The sequence below is a fragment of the Dama dama genome, chromosome 1 (genome assembly GCF_033118175.1).
Source record: "Dama dama isolate Ldn47 chromosome 1, ASM3311817v1, whole genome shotgun sequence".
Taxonomy (NCBI): Eukaryota; Metazoa; Chordata; class Mammalia; order Artiodactyla; family Cervidae; genus Dama; species Dama dama.
Window position 1 is genome coordinate 76142822 of NC_083681.1, and position 17326 is coordinate 76160147.

A 17326-nucleotide genomic window follows, 5' to 3' on the forward strand; every position below is an offset into this window, starting at 1 on the left:
CTTATTGTTTATTTAAATATTGTGGTTGTTAGGACTTATTTTAATTATTTGGCCTATTGGTTATATACTGTATATCTGAAGCTTTACAGAGAATCGTTCTACTGAAAACAGTAACTCAAAGTTTTTCCAGCCTCTGTGATTCTTTAAGTTGATTAACAATGCCCCTTTGAGGGCTTCCCTGGTGGTCCAGTGAAGAATCCACCTGCCATTGCAGGGGATACGGTTCAGTCTCTGATCCGGGAAGATCCCACATGCTGAGAAGCAACTAAACCTGTGAGCCACAACTGCAGAAGCCCACGCACCATGACTGCTGAAGCCCTGACACCTAGAGCCCGTGCTCTGAAATTAAGAAGCAGCTGTGATGAGAAGCCTGAGCATGTCAACTAGAGAGACGCCCTCGCTCACTGCTACAAGAGAAAGCCCGCACGCTGCAACGAAGACTCAGTGTAGCAAAAAAACCAAAAAACAAAAAACCCTGAAAAAGTAAGATTAAAAAGTAATTTTTTAAAAAACAACATCCCTTGATTAGTAGTAATTTATAGAAGCAAAGAAGTTTCTAATTGAAGAGCTTTAGTCATCATTTAATCAAATCTTGATATTTTGTGAAAGATGAACCATTAAAGATTTCAGAAAGCAAGGGGGTGAATAATATACTTAAAGTCACATATTTTAACTTCAGAATCATTTTCCTTTCTTTTTTTTTTTTTCTTTTTTTTTCTTTCTTTCTTTATTTATTTTTTCAGTGGGTTTTGTCATACATTGATATGAATCAGCCATAGATTTACACGTATTCCCCATCCCGATCCCCCCTCCCACCTCCCTCTCCACCCGATTCCTCTGGGTCTTCCCAGTGCACCAGCCCCGAGCACTTGTCTCATGCATCCCACCTGGGCTGGTGATGTGTTTCACCATAGATAATATACATGCTGTTCTTTTGAAACATCCCACCCTCACCTTCTCCCACAGAGTTCAAAAGTCTGTTCTGTACTTCTGTGTCTCTTTTTCTGTTTTGCATATAGGGTTGTCATTACCATCTTTCTAAATTCCATATATATGTGTTAGTATGCTGTAATGTTCTTTATCTTTCTGGCTTACTTCACTCTGTATAATGGGCTCCAATTTCATCCATCTCATTAGAACTGGTTCAAATGAATTCTTTTTAACGGCTGAGTAATATTCCATGGTGTATATGTACCACAGCTTCCTTATCCATTCATCTGCTGATGGGCATCTAGGTTGCTTCCATGTCCTGGCTATTATAAACAGTGCTGCGATGAACATTGGGGTGCATGTGTCTCTTTTAGATCTGGTTTCCTCAGTGTGTATGCCCAGAAGTGGGATTGCTGGGTCATATGGCAGTTCTATTTCCAGTTCTTGTCCTTAAGATATGAATAGATTTTATCTTCTCTATTCACAAAAATTATTACCCAAGGTTACTCTTTGGCTCCAGAGTGTCTTCATGGCATTTTTCACCTCTGAGTTTCTGAGGGTGTAGATTAAAGGGTTTAACATGGGTGTTACCATGGTATAAAGTACAGCCAGCGCTTTATCAATAGGGAAGGTGATTGTGGGCCGAAGGTACACAAACATACAGGCTACAAAGAACAGGACCGCTACAGCAACATGGGAAGCGCAAGTGGAGGGAGCTTTCTGCTGTTCTGCAGTGCTGTGTATTCTTAGAGAGCAAAGGATGAGAACATAGGAGGTGATAAGAATAGAAAAGATGAGCATACACATCAGCCCACTGTTGGCAGCAACAAAAAGACCAAAGACGTGAGTGGCAATGCAGGAGAGTTTCAGCAGAGGGAAAATTTCGCAGATGAAATGGTCAATGACACTGGGGCCACAGAAGGACAACCAGCCTATAAAAATAATTTGAAACAGAGAGTGAAGAAATCCTCCGGCCCAGGCCATGGCCACCAGGAGGCCACACACGTTCCTGTTCACTGTGATGGCGCACTGCAGGGGCTTGCAGAGGCCACGTGGCGGTCACAGGCCCTCACCATGAGCAAGAGGATCTCAACTCCTCCAAAGAAATGCTCTGCAAAGAGCTGAGTCATACATCCACTGAAGGAGATGGCTTTCTTTTGAGCAAGTAAGTCAAATATCATTTTGGGGGCCATGGTAGAAGAGCAGCAGCAGTCTATGAAGGACAAGAAAGACAGGAAAAAATGCATGGGGGAACCTAAGGCTCTGCTAGTGGCGACTGTCACAGTGATGAGTAGGTCGCCTGCCACAGTGAGAAAGCAGAGGAGGGTAAACAGAGCGAACAGGAGCTTCTGTACCTCTGGGCTCTGTGTCAGGCCAAGCAGGAGGAATTCCGTCACATTGTTCATTTGCTCCTGGAGTCCAGTCTGGCGTTCAGATAACTGATTTCCCTGAGAATAGCACAGGGATCACAATTGTGAGGATCAATTTAGACCAATCCCAGTATGTTTTCTCAGAATTATTTTTTGTAAGAAAAACATGAGGCAGATAAACCCAAGACTTAAAGTTGGGCCACATTATTATTAGCCACAAAATGAACACATAACTGTCTTCTCTCTCTCTCTCTCTCACACACCCCCACTCACCCACACATGCACATACACATTCATGTACACAAATGCAGTTTTATCACTGTTGACATTCCAGTCATCTTCCTAAAGTGTACATTGATGGGTATTCCCCCACCAAATGCTCATGTATTTTCTCCTGTAGGAAAAGAGGAATAAAAAGAGGACCCTTACGAAGGAGCAGGGGCTTGAGTTCCTGAGAATCTACTCCCCGTGTCCCTTCTCTAGTCACTTGGCTGATGAGGTGCTGCAGAATTTATTATTATCACTTTTACCTTGTTTCAGGGTGAATATAAAACATCAGGTAAACTCAACTCAAAATTAGGGATAATGTAGTTACACCTCAGAAAAAACTGAACGGAATGAATGCTTAAGGCCCCAGTAAGGTATAACTTCTTTACTTAAGGTATGCTTCTTAATGAGGTATCACTGAGGGCGTCCCTGGTGGCTCAGGTGGTGAAGAATTCACCTGCAATGCAGGAGACCCTGGCCCAATACCTTGCTAGGGAAGATCCCCTGGAGAAAGAAATGGCAACACACTCCAGTATTCCGGCCTGGAGAATCCCATGGATAGAGGGACCTGGTGGGCTACAGTCCATGGGGGTCACAAAGAGTCAGACATGACTGAGCAACTTCACTTTTTGCACTTTCACTTTTGAGGTATAACTGGCAGTTATATTTGTGAATTTATATTACATTCAAATAAAACTTTCTAAGAATACCACCACACAAGAAGAAAAAAGAATATTTTGAGGAGGATAAAATAGCATGATGTAATGCAATATCTCCAAAATCACTGCAGATGGTGACTGCAGCCATGAAATTAAAAGACGCTTACTCCTTGGAAGGAACCTAAATATCATATTAAAAAGCAGAGACATTACTTTGCCAACAAAGGTCCATCTAGTCAAGGCTATGGTTTTTCCAGTGGTCATGTGTGGTTATGAGAGTTGGACTGTGAAGAAAGCTGAGTGCCGAAGAATTGATGCTTTTGAACTGTGGTGTTGGAGAAGACTCTTGAGAGTCCCTTGGACTGCAAGGAGATCCAACCAGTCCATCCTAAAGGAGATCAGTCCTGGGTGTTCATTGGAAGGACTGATGCTGAAGCTGAAACTCCAATACTTTGGCCACCTGATGAGAAGAGCTGACTCATTGGAAAAGACCCTGATGCTGGGAGGGATTGGGGGCAGGAGGAGAAGGGGATGACAGAGGATAAGATGGCTGTATGGTGTAACCAGCTCGATGGACGTGAGTTTGAGTAAACTCCGGGAGCTGGTGATGGACAGGGAGGCCTGGCGTGCTGCGGTTCATGGGGTCACAAAGAGTCAGACACGACTGAGCGACTGAACTGAATTGAACTGAATGCAATATCCCCCAAATTTATTTGAAACATTATGATTCACTACTTGGAGAATTTTTATCATGTTTAGGTTTCAGAGGAATTTTGTAAATCAAGCTCGCTTTATGGAAGACTATGAAAAATATTCTAGATCTCTTTAGAAAACAGGTACTTTTAAGGTAAGGAAACTCAAGCATTATAATTTGTTTAGCAGCGTGTGTTCTGTGCAGTCAGGTATTTCTAAATTCTGTTTTCACTGATTAGAAGCTATGTGATGACCTTAGTCTTACTGCACCTAAACTTTCTCATGTACAAATAAAGAAAAATAACAGATGGTATGGAGGAATTGAAGAATATTATTATTATATAGATCAAAATGCTGTACTAAAAGTAAAATGCATAACTTGCCACATACTCCAAACTTTTGATGAGTATAAAGGTGAAAAAACAGACCTATCATTATTCTTATCCTTGAAATACTTGATTATTATAATTGGTATCTAGAAAGAACACAAAGAGAGAAAATAAGTGAATTAATTAATCAACTCAAGAGGTTAGAAAAGCAACTAAATATATTCAGAAAAAGTTGAATGCAGAAATCAACATATTAAATAATAGAAAACTAGCAGACTATAAAGGAATTCAAATATTTTTTAGAGTTTTAAAAATATGAATGAAATAAATGAGCAGATAAGCTCAATAAGAGGCAAGTATGGTCAAACGGTAAAAGGCCATTATTTTTAAAGAAAATTTGAAGAAATATTATGTGTAGTTCATAAAAGATTTTTTAACAACTGAATAGACATTTTTCAAATAAAGCCTATCTTTTATGCCATCACCAAATAAAATGAAAAGGAAAAGAGAGAAAAAAGGGTAGCATGCATTAAAGACTTTTAATAAAACCAGATATCTTCAAAAACAGAAAATCAAATGAACAAATATATATCTAATCTCTAGGTGGGGAAGAGCATTTTAAGCAAAATTCAGTGGTATAAAAACTAGGACAAAGCTAACAGATTTAACTACATAAAGGTATAGAACACATTGGGAAACTATTTGCAACAAGTCTGATAGATAACTATTATCATAGACATAGTTTTTACAAAAAAAAAGTTCTACCTACACAATTATAAAAATTAACAAAACTTTTTAATAAAAAGAAAATTCTTAGAAAAAACATTAGATGCCTTAAAAAAAATCTCTATTTCATAAGCCATCAAGGAAATACAATTTAAAAACAGTGAAATACTTTAAACTAGAAAATGAGCAAAATATTATGATAGTTTTATTAGTATTATGTTGATATAAAATATTCTGGAAAGAAGTTTGACTTTGTATAGTAAGGGCTTTATAATTGGTCATGCCCCTTGATCCAGTACTCCTTATCCTTCAGAATCTATTCTGTATAAAGATTATGGGCAAAAACTGCACACAAGCTATATTTTATATTTTGTATGATAATGAAAAAGTGAAAACAATTCAAATGTCTACATAAAGAGGAACAATTAAGCAAATTATAGTTATAAAATATCAAGTGACCATTGGGACTATTTACAGGAAAAATTAATGTGGTGTGAAAAAATTCGTCCAACATAATATTGAGTGGAAAACACAAGATATTAAACAGCTTCTTTATTATGATCTAAATGGTCCAAAATGACATATAAACATAGAAAAGCACCTGAAAGAAATGCTCTAAAGTCTAGTCATGCTTATTTGGATTATGGATTTAAGATAAATTTTTTATTCTTTTTAAAATTTTCTGATTTGAATTTCCTACAAAGAGAATATATTACCTTTATAATAAGAAAAATAATTTAATAAAAGAGATAATATTCTGTGTGACTCCTTTTCTTATTATTCATAAAAATCTGTGACAGCAGAAATAGATGTCTAAACCTAACTCACCTGTAATTTGAATACTCTCGTATGAGATGGTTGGCATCGCTGATTCAATGGACATGAACTTGGGCAGTCTCTGGGAGATGATGAAGCACAGAGAAGACTGGCATGCTGCAGTCCATGGGGTCGCAAAGAGTTGGACATGGCGATTGAACAACAACAGCAAAGCATCCCCTTGGGAAAACGTGATAAAGAAGCCACAGATTGTGCTTACCTCTCCGGGTGCATTTGGGAAATAAGTGACGTGCTCATTTCATAACAAGGTGTTACTTGTAGAGCATAATTTGCTTGGGGGTAGCGATCATTGACCTATCAACAACTGCTGCTTTAAAGGTTTATTCACTTTTTATCTTAATTGTAAATTTCCTTTTCCTTACTTAATGATTTGAAAATCATTGCTGAAAGAGAATTCCTAAATAATGCTGAGTTCATGGACTGTGTTTTAGGTTTACTTTATTCACTCATACCATTATGTGAGTGAGGTACACACATTTCAGCTCAGATAACAAATTTCTTTAGTCTGACACCTTCCGAAGTGTTAGGCTTTGAAAGAAAGTGATGGGAAAAAACCTAACCATTGGAGGAAATTTCCATTTATGCCATCTTACTATACATTTGTCAGTCTATCTTGTGCTCAGATGAAGTGTATTAAAAAGAGCCACTTGACTTGAGATCTATCCTAACATAAAGCCCTGGAAATAGCAAACTGTTAAAGTAGAAAAATTAAGAATTGTAAGCACCATAAAATCAGCAACAAATAAAAGTTGATTTGAGGTAGCAATTCCCTGAAGTTATCTCTTTCAGATCTTTTTCTTACTGAGACTGTGCTCAGCCTATAGATATCTTATTTGGTTCCTAGGAGTCTGGATCCTAATGTGTTGAAGACTCAAAACCACACAGCTTCTGTGATTCGGGGATGATTATGCTTATATGGTCTTCCTGGGTTCATCTTTACCAACACTTTCAAGTGTGGTTACATGGAAATATTTAAATAAGTATTACTCAAGTGCAAGGAGTTAGGGAGTCTCTGATCTCTCAGCTCCCAGAGGATTAGAACTAGCAGCTTCAACCAGGATGGCAGCCAAACCAGTTTATCCATTCTCTCTTGTGGCCATGGCATCTTGATCAAGGAGATGAAGGAGGGGCATCTGGGCTGGGTTTGCAGCCGCTCTATGACTGTGTTTATAAAATGATCTTGGACTCTGGGACCCAAGGCAAAGAAGGTCCTAGTCATGGGATAATGGATGCATGAGCCCCCTAGTGTTCATAAAACAGCCTTGTTCATACCTGTCTTACAGTTACAGGGGGGATTGAGGAAGATAACATGTGGAAATATCTAAGTCCCTGCAAAACTAAGTCCCTGCTAATGCCCTGTAGATAAAGGCGTGTAGGCTAGATTGGCTCAGACTGTAAAGAATTTGCCAGCAATGCAGGGGATCTGGGTTTAGTCCCTGGGTCAAGAAGGTGCCCTGGAGAAGGGGATGGCAACCCATTCCAGTGTTCTCGCCTGGAGAATTCCAGGGACAGAGGAGCCTAGGGGGCTACAGTCCTTGGGATTGCAATGAGTCAGACACGACTGAGCAACTGCCAGGCTAGAGAAACTGCTTTTAGTAACAGAATAGTGAATCGTGATTAACTGTAAGAGTTTTGCTGCCTCTTCTGTTTGCTAACTATGTGATCTTGGGCAAGCTCCTCAGCCTCTTTCTTTATACCTGAGTTCTCTCACTTGTAAGACGAGGGTGATAGGAGTACCTGTCACGGGATATTGTGGGGTTTCTACGAGTTAGCACATGTGAAGTGCTTACAGTGGTGCTTGGCAGAAAGCAAAAGCTCACTGGTGTCTGTTGTCACTTTGTGTAGAGGAAACCAGAGCACACGGCTCAACTGATTCAAGTTTCTGGGAAGAATTGTCTCAACTCACATACGTGGCTTCTTTATTCTTAATATTGGTAGAATCTGGGCAAATACAGAAACTAAGAGAGAAGGAAGGTTAAGTTTTAAAGTATTGAATACTGATCCATAAGTCATTATAGTTCAGAAATCTATGGATGTTCAGCCATCTCTCACTAAAAAATCTGACAGTGTAGTTGAGTCTTAGAAAGGTTGTAGGAAATACAGGAAATGTGGATGCAATGAGAACTAACAGATAATGAGCACTCTGTATTTACATCACTGTGCTACCTATATGTGGTATTTCATCTAATTCTCACATAATCTCCATGTGGGATATATTAATCCTACTTCATATAAACGAAAATTGATGCTTACTGTGAGCATCTTTTGACCAAGATCTAAAAGGTAATAATAAGGAGACCTTGGATTGAAATACAAGCTGGTCTAATTTCTAAGCTTGAGCTCTAACAATTATGTTATTTTAGGGCACTGGACATTGATTCCGTGATGTGATTCGTGCACTGGGATAGGTGGGGGAGGAGGTGCTGATTCAGACCAGTTGTGCGTTGTCTAGAGGCCTTGCTCTTACCACCAGTGGCAGGGAGGACATATCCCGCAGACAGACCCCCTGTGTAGCATTGACCAGAAAGGACCATTGAGAAAAGAGAATATTTCTCTTCTTCATTTCCACATTTGGCCCTCATCTGGGATATCTTCCTAAGCACTCTGTTGGGAGTTTTCATTCTGGAAATTTCCAGATGCTTTCAGAGTAGAAGGGAAGACTGACCAGATGTTCAGACCTAGGACCAGGAGTATCCTCTATATGAATGGGACATGGTGGAGTCCTAGAGAAATAGTATACCAAAGACACAAACCTGGGTATTGATGATCAATTCTATTTACTGGAAGATTTTATGCTTGTTACTGAACTTATCAGAACCTGTAAAACAGCTTAAGTACAGCTTAAATAAATAGGGGTTATTAGGAGTAACACCAAAAAATAGCACATAAAATTACCCATTAGTGCTTTATGCATAAAAAATCTTTCCTGAAATAAGTTGAGAGAAAATTTTGCATTTATTCACTACTATAATACTATTAATCATCATTTATTGAATCCTAGCTAAGTTGTACAATCTTGGGTAAGTTATTCAACTTCTCTGTGCCTCACTTTCCTTTATCTTATAAAGAAAGATAATAATAATACCTCATAGAATCAAATTAGGTACTTAGGTACTGTCTTGGGATATGGGATTGAAGATGATTGTTTTTCAAAATGGTAGAAAGTTGGTCATGTCTAAATACCGACGGGAAGAGCTAAAAGAGGAGATGAGGGAGGGTGAGAAATTGGGAGAGAGGAAGAGAAGAGGAAGAGGTAGGGGAAGGGAGATGGGAGGGGAGATGGGAGGGGACAGGGAAGGAGAGAAAAAGCTATAGGAGTGAGGAGGGAGCAGTCAGTAGAGGCTTATTATGTATGGCAGATAGTGTTAGTTGTCCACAGAGGAGCTATTTCTCAGCTTCTTTCTCTCAACCAAATCTCCATTTGTTCTGGTACTAGGTGCCATGTGTTTGGGAGAAACTGGTCCATCCCCAGTTCATAGTGTGAATCTGAATTAGTTTAAGTAGCTATGACTATGTTTTTCTCCTTTCTAGTGATAAACTTAGGGATAGGCATGTGATGCAATTCTCGCTAAGGAAAAAACTATGGGTGTTCTTTTCAAAAACATTTTATTGAAATACAGTTGATTCACAATACTGTGTTAATTTCTTCTGTACAGCAACGTGACTCAGAATATATATATATATATATACATATATATATATGTATGTATGTGTGTATATATATGTATGTATATATATATATGTCTGTATTCTTTTCCATTATGATTTGTCACAAGATATTGAATATGGTTCCTCGTGCTAAATAGTAAGACCTTGTTTATCCATCCTGTATATAACACTTTGCTTCTGCTAATCCTAAACTCCCATTCCATTCCTTCCCTCCCCTATCCACCTTCCCCCTTGGCAACCACAACTCTTTTCTCTCTGTCTGTGAATCTGTTTCTGTTTTGTAGATATGTTCATTTATGTCATATTTTATTTATTTATTAAAATTTTTATTGGAGTATGGTTGATTTGCAATGTTGTGTTAGTTTCAGGTGTATAGCAAAGTGAAGCAATTATACATATACATACACCCACTCATGTTTTGGTGTCATATTTTAGATTCCCCATATAAATGATGTCATATGGTGTTTATATTTCTCTTCCTGACTTCCTTTTCTTAGTATTATAATCTCTCGGTCCACCCACGTTGCTGCAGATGGCATTGTTTCATTCTTTTTGAGGGTTGGATAATATTCCACTGCATATATGTACCACATCTTTCTTTATCCGTTCCTCTATCATGGACATTTAGGCTGTTTCCTTGTATTGGCTGTTGTAAGCAGTGTTGCTGTGAGCGCCGGCATGCCTGTATCGTTTTGCATTAGTTTTCTGAGTAAATGCTCAGACGTGCAATTGATGTGTCACGTGGCAATGCTAGTTTTGTTTCTTTGGGGAACCTCCATCCTATTTTCCATAGTGGCTGCACCAATATGCATTCCCACCAACTTTGTAGGAGGGTTCCCTTTTCTCCACATGTGGGTGCACTTCAGAGTGATGCTTCTCTGTTCCTAATAAGAGTCATGGAAGCAATTTATTTTCTTTTCTGAAAAATGCTTTTTCACAAGGGAATGCCAGAATTGCCACTTGTCCATAATCAGTGGGATTTTGGACTGAGCAGTTACCTGAAACACTAAAAAGAACACACTGATAGATGATTTGCTGGCTTGTAATTGAAAGTTATGACCAACCTAGATAGCATATTAAAAAGCAGAGACATTATTTTGCCAAAAAAGTCCATCTGGTCAAGGCTATGGTTTTTCCAGTGGTCATGCATGGATGTGAGAGTTGGACTATGAAGAAAGCTGAGTGCCAAAGAATTGATGCTTTTGAACTCTGGTGTTGGAGAAGACTCTTGAGAGTCCCTTGGACTGCAAGGAGATCTAACCAGTCCATCCTAAAGGAGATCATTCCTGGGTGTTCATTGGAAGGACTGATGCTGAAGCTGAAACTCCAGTACTCTGGCCACCTGATGCGAAGAGTTGACTCATTTGAAAAGACCCTGATGCTGGGAGGGGTTGGGGGCAGGAGGAGAAGGGGATGACAGAGGATGAGATGGCTGGATGGCATCACCGACTCAATGGGCATGGGTTTGAGTGGACTAAGGGAGTTGGTGATGGACAGGGAGGCCTGGCGTGCTGCGATTCATGGGGTCCCAATGAGTCAGACACGACTGAGCGACTGAACTGAACTGAACTGAATTGGACTTTACCTGAAACTGCTTTTTATTACTGAAGGACGTACATTATTAAAATCTAAAATACCCTGAATTATGTCAGATGATCATTCTAGTATGTTGGGAAATGAACAGAAGAGTTATTTTATCAAATAGGAAATCAAATTTAAGAATATGTGAATGAGGCAGTCATTGCATGTATGAACAATGGCTGCTTTGCCTTCAAGCCCTATATTAGATCCTCCTGAAGAATATGTAAACCTCATGGCTGAAGGAGTCCCTCCCTTTGATCAGTTATTGGAGGATGCCTAGAATCAGTATTATTTACAAATGGTGGCTCAAGAGTGAAAAGCCATCTCTCAATCTGGAAAGTAGCAGCATAGAAACCAATTCACTGAAGAGGAAAATGTAAATCTACTCAATGAATAGAATTAAGAGTGGTGCTCCTTGTGTTGCAGGAAGGGGGACCCCTTCCAGGGCCCGAAACTGGGCTCTTGTTTAACACTCAGAAATCAATTGTCCGAGGAGACACATGTGCTGATAAAGCAAGAGATTGTACTGGGAAAGGGCACCCGGGTGGACAGCAGGAGGGTAAGGGAACCCAGGAGAACTGCTTTGCTGTGTGGCTCGCAGTCTCAGGTTTTATGGTGATGGGATTAGTTTCCGGGTGGTCTTTGGCCAATTATTCTAATTCAGAGTCTTTCCTGGTGGCGCACGCATTGCTCAGCCAAGATGGATGCTAGCAAGAGGGATTCTGGGAAGTGGACGGACACGCGGTGTCTCCTTTTGACCTTTCCCAAACTCTTCTGGTTGGTGGTGGCTTATTAGTTCCGTATTCCTTATCAGGATCTCCTGTCATAAAACAACTCATGCAAATGGTTACTACGGTGCCTGGCCAGGGTGGGCGGTTTCAATCAGTGTGCTTCCCCTAACACTTGCGGAATGAGAAGTGGATTATAATGGGAGTGACATCAGATGGACTGTACTGATTCTTACTAAGTGTCCAATGGATTCGTAATAGAGTCTGCAAAATGGGCCTTAGATAACTGGAAGATAGGAGGAACCCTGGATTATATCAAATGGGGGGATCTGAGTGAAAATTAATTCAAATAATAGAAACATAATTGTTGCTAAAAAGGGAGCCAATAAATAAATCATAATGTACCTGTTTTTTAGGTTAATACATGTATAACTGGTAGGATTAATTTGATTTCAATGAAATCTGTGACAATATTGATATTGATGATCAAAACATGTTAGGAAATTGAATTTAAAATCTCCCCATGAGATTCGTCCGATGAAAACTCATTTGTTAGAGGAGGAACTAGAGTTAGTTAACAATCTATGAATTGTTATATAATCAATATATTGATACCTTTAATAAAGTTTAAGTTATAGTGGTGGCAGGAGATAAAACAGTTATGAAACTCGTGCATCCTTATGAACAAGGGTGTGGCGAAATATTTGGTTAATTGAAATGCTTCTTTTAAAAATGCCTGCACCTCATTTGATGATACCATATATTAGCAGTTTGGCAGGTGTCCATCTGTTTTTTTCTGTTCTATAAATGATATATGCAGGAGATGAATAATTATGAGTGATTTTAATTTAATGGCTTGACCAGGAGTCAGAGGATAGAATCTGTGGATTTCTGGGGCATGGTTTTCTGAAAAGTCTCAGAAATTTAATATAGCATTGGATATATTAAATATTATATTTAATATAGTAGTGGAGGTCTTATCCAATATAATGTGCTAAGTCTCTTCAGTCGTGTCCTACTCCTTGCAACCCTATGGACTGTAGCCCACGAGACTCCTCTTTCCATGGGATTCTCCCGGCAGGAATACTGGAGTGACTTGCCATGCCCTCCTCCAGGAGATCTTCTTGACCCAGGGATCAAACCTGCGTCTCTTAGATCTCCTGCATTGCAAGGTGTGTTCTTTACCACTAGCACCATCTGGGAAGCCCATCCAATATAATACAACAGGAAAATAAAATGAAAGGTATAAAGATGGGAAAATAAAATATAAGACCATCGTTATTCACAGATATCATAATTTTATATATAGACTCAAGGGCTCAGCTGAGCAGAAGAGAGAATTGAGTTGTCAGATGATAGAGGAGTGAATAAATTAATAATCCACAAATGAAAGCAGCAACCTTATCATTTGCTGATATAGTATAAGTGACAGGTTAAAACTAGAGTTAGTTAGTATCAACTTCCCCCTGTTCCATTATCCCTCAAGAAACACTGTGTAGCATGGTTGTTGTTGAATGATAAGACGCCGGGATTCTTGGCCTCCGGAGGAGACGAATTCAATCCGGGGCCAGAGACGAGGCTGGATCGCTCAGAGCTTTTGTGTAATAAAGTTTTATTAAAGTATAAAGGAGATAGAGGAAGCTTCTGACACAGGCATCAGAAGGGGGCAAAAGAGTACCCCCCTGCTAGTCTTTGGCTGGATGTTACATGGTCACTAGCAGTCTGTTAATGAAAAGAAAAGAATGTCTTAAAACCCAGAATGGCACCAGATAATTCATCCCAGGCCATAAAACGATTGACTTGAATCTTGTAGAAGGGCAGATTACCATAGTTTTGTTTACATAGATTAGGGGAACAATATCTGAGTATAACATACCAGTTTGTCAAGTAGGTTGAGCCATTTGGTGGAACCAACTTGAAGACAGAGTCTGGGGCACATTAACAGAGCTTAAGACAAACATTTCCATAAGAAAAATGTATTGGTTAACTCAAGGCTTGAGAATAGTTAGCTTCAGGTGAAACCAGGTGTCATGGCAACACAGCATTTTAAGAGAAACCTTCTTTTAACTTTGTATAGAGAAGAAAAAATATCGATAGTTTGTTTCCTCCTGCTGCTTAAGAGAGATAAAAATGTGTGGCACTTGCAGCCTCTTTCCTCCCTTTGGAGACCCCTGGCCTTCCTGCCTGTTCCCCTCTCAGTAGTCAAGAGTCAGGTGGATTACCACAGATATGGGAGTCGTCTCATTGTTGAGGGAGCCCTGAATTACCAGTAATTTTATAAAATAGAAATGGTTTGGCACTCCAGTTAATAGGCAGAGATTGGCAGAATGGACAAAATCATGATTCATATATATTCTATCTACAAGGTTCATAATTCCAAGACACAGATAAGTAGAAAGTGAAAATGGCAAGAAATATATATTAGGGAAATAGTAACAAAAAGAGAGGTGAAAGAACAGACAATGCAAATATAGGACAAAATAAACTTTAGGCCATAAATTGTTGCTATAGACCAAGAAAGACATTTTATAATGGTTAAATAGTCAGTTACTCAAGATATAATAATCATGAACCTATATGTATCTCAACCTCCTCTGGTGACCTCAGTCAGGGAGTAAATTTTCTTAGGGATATTCCACCTGGATGAAACCCCATGGTTCCATCATTTAGAGTCCTTCATGCCTCAGCTCTTGATACCCAAGGGCTTGCATGAAGAGTACTTTATCACATAGTTTTCCAGACCAAGAATGCGGGCTGTTAAAGTGCAGAGAAAGAACCAATCAGGTGAAAATGTGTTGTTCATGGATGAATTCTCCCAGATATCTGCTTCTAGGCAAAACCTTAAAAAAAAAACAAAAAAAAACAGATAATTAATTCCTGGGAGGATAACGCCTTAGATAGAAAGGTTGGTTCTTTGATGTTCTCAGTATCCTCTCTAAACACTAAGATTCATGGAGAAGATGTTTCCTCATTTTAAGAGAAGACTAAGAAGGGCTTATTGGTAACAGAAGTATTTGTGTCTCTTCTATATCCATAGACTAGGTTCTGAAGATCAGAAGATTCCTCTTAGTACCTAAGACTTTGGGTTTCAAATTCAACATAGCATTTTCTTTTCTTTTGACTTGATTTTCCAAGGCATTGGAGCATGCTGAATCCGTTTAAATAAATTTGTGTCATCTTGACAGAAATGCTTCCTGTAGAATTGTCCAGGCAGTGGGGACTTGAGAAACACACATGATTTGACATTACAAGTAATGGTTATTTCGTATTTCTAAATACTTGGGCATTCTTCTTAACCACAGGGAAGCCACGATAAGTGAACTAGAATTGCTGTTTTTTTTATTGAGTTTTTAATAGTTTTATTTTTTTCCAAGGGATTTTTACAGTGAAAATCATTAAATATTTATTCTCTGATATTTTATGGGGGGTTACTTTTAGATACCCTGGGATCTTTAGCAGAAATATTTGTTCTCCTTCCTGTGTATGGATTTATCTATGATTTATCCAGAATAGGATTACAATCTGTGGATTCTGAAGACAATTTTTAAGTCTGCATGGGACTGAGGGGAAGGTCAGCATTTACATCATGTTTTTTGAAGGAATTGGTCAGCTCATATTGAATTCCAAATTGAGAATGTATAAATTTATAGCATTTACAAGGGAAAACATACCCTTTGCTGTGGTTGGGAATACATATTAAACCCCAAGTTTTGAGGCCCTTTTTATTCTGATTATTTTAAAACTTTCTTGGATCTTCTAACTAGGCAAGATCTTATTTCTGCTGAAGTGGATGTGGTCCCTGCAATATAACTGAGCTTTTGCATCCCTGACCTAAGACTTAGACCTTTCTCTTAGAGAGTCAAGGCACATATTGCTGAAGATAAGAGATGAAAGTTAATTTTCTTGGTCAGCTTAAGGTGATTTTTCTTTCCCCTTTGTATACACTAGACTTAAGTCATCTTATGGGAGGTAAGGTGTGGTGGGATAAAAAAATCACTGTGTTGGGCATTAAAAGACTTGGATTCTTATTTACCACTAATCAGCCATGTTTCCTCTCTGGGCCTCAGCATCCTTATTTTAAAAGAGCATACGAGTTGATAAAATGCAAGGACCTGGAAGAATTTTCTTTTAAACTTTTTATTTGTATTGGGGTATAGCCAATTAACAATGCTGTGATAGCTTCAGGTGACTCAGCCGTACATATACACACGTCCATTCTCCCCCAACTCCCCTCCCCTCCTGGGTGCCACGTAACATTGAGCAGAGTTCCATGTGCTATACACTTCCATGCATTGATCCATTTTAAATCCAACAGTGTGTACACGTCCACCCCAAACGCTCTAACTATCCTTTGGTACTGGAAGAATTTTAGGACACAAAATTTCTGAACTTGTTAAATAGATCCTGAACTCGTTAACATCTGACTATACATCACACAGTTTGCCAAAATAACTGCCATAGATTACACGTGGTCATAGGTAGTGGCTTTGTCCAAACTCTGACATTGCTGATTCCAAGAAGTAAATTAGACCTATACTGGAGACCTAAATTCCAAAGAGCTAGAGGCAGACATCCTGATTTTTTAATACAGACTGCTCTATTTTATTTTTGTATCATGACTCGGGCAAGTTGTTTACCTTCTAACCACATTTCCTTATCTTTAAAGTAGATAATAGTTTACCAACCTCATAGGATTGTTGTGAAGGTGTTGTAAATGGAATAGTGAATGTAAAACTTAGTATAGTGTGAACACAGCAAAAACCCAACAACATTTAATGATTATTATAAGAATCATATGGTGAAAATTAATCTCTGCATTCTATTAAGAATGAGAAAACAGCAGATTTATAGTAAAAGTTTGTATTTCATAATGTGTGAGTATATGGAATTTAAATAAGTAATAAAGGTTTCTCCTCTTGGAAGGAAGTTTATCTAAGTTCTTGCCTATCAACTGCAGTATGAATGCCCTTATGAGAGAAAAGAATTATTCTGTGAGATGAACACTTTATTTCTCATTTCTCCAAAAATATGTATTATGGAGGATTTGAATGTTAATAGGCACAGCTAAGGTACAGAACTACAGGTACACAGTGAAGGTACAGAGGAAGAAAATGATCATGTGTTTGAGTCTGTCTGTTAACAGAGGATATCAAAGACACTGATAAGACAGAACTATTTTCAACTTATGTCCTGATTACTTGAAGGTTTGCAAGAAGCTGAAACAATAAGTGAAATAATAAAAATGAATGAGTCACATTTGAGATTTTCTATGTGATTTTGATCATGAAATCCAATCTTTGGTACAGGCCTTCAGGAAATTATAAAAATGTATTATTAGGTTCTTGGTTCTCCCAAGGGCCGTCTTCTCCAGGGAAGAACTGGCAATTAGAAGTACATGCAACTTGTTCCTCAGGTATTCTTTTCCATGGAAGGATTCTCTGATGCACTGACCTATCCAGAAGGGAGACCACTATCCTGGGGCTTGGAACTCTAAAGCCAGCTTCTCAATGAAGAGTTGATGGGATCATTTGTAAGAG

At 38.7% G+C, this 17326-nt stretch overlaps 1 pseudogene; it reads right to left on the reverse strand.

Moving 5' to 3' along the window:
* Nucleotides 1-1407: 1407 nt before the first annotated feature.
* LOC133055189 (olfactory receptor 4C5-like) lies at nt 1408-2410 on the reverse strand (annotated as a pseudogene).
* Nucleotides 2411-17326: the final 14916 nt, after the last annotated feature.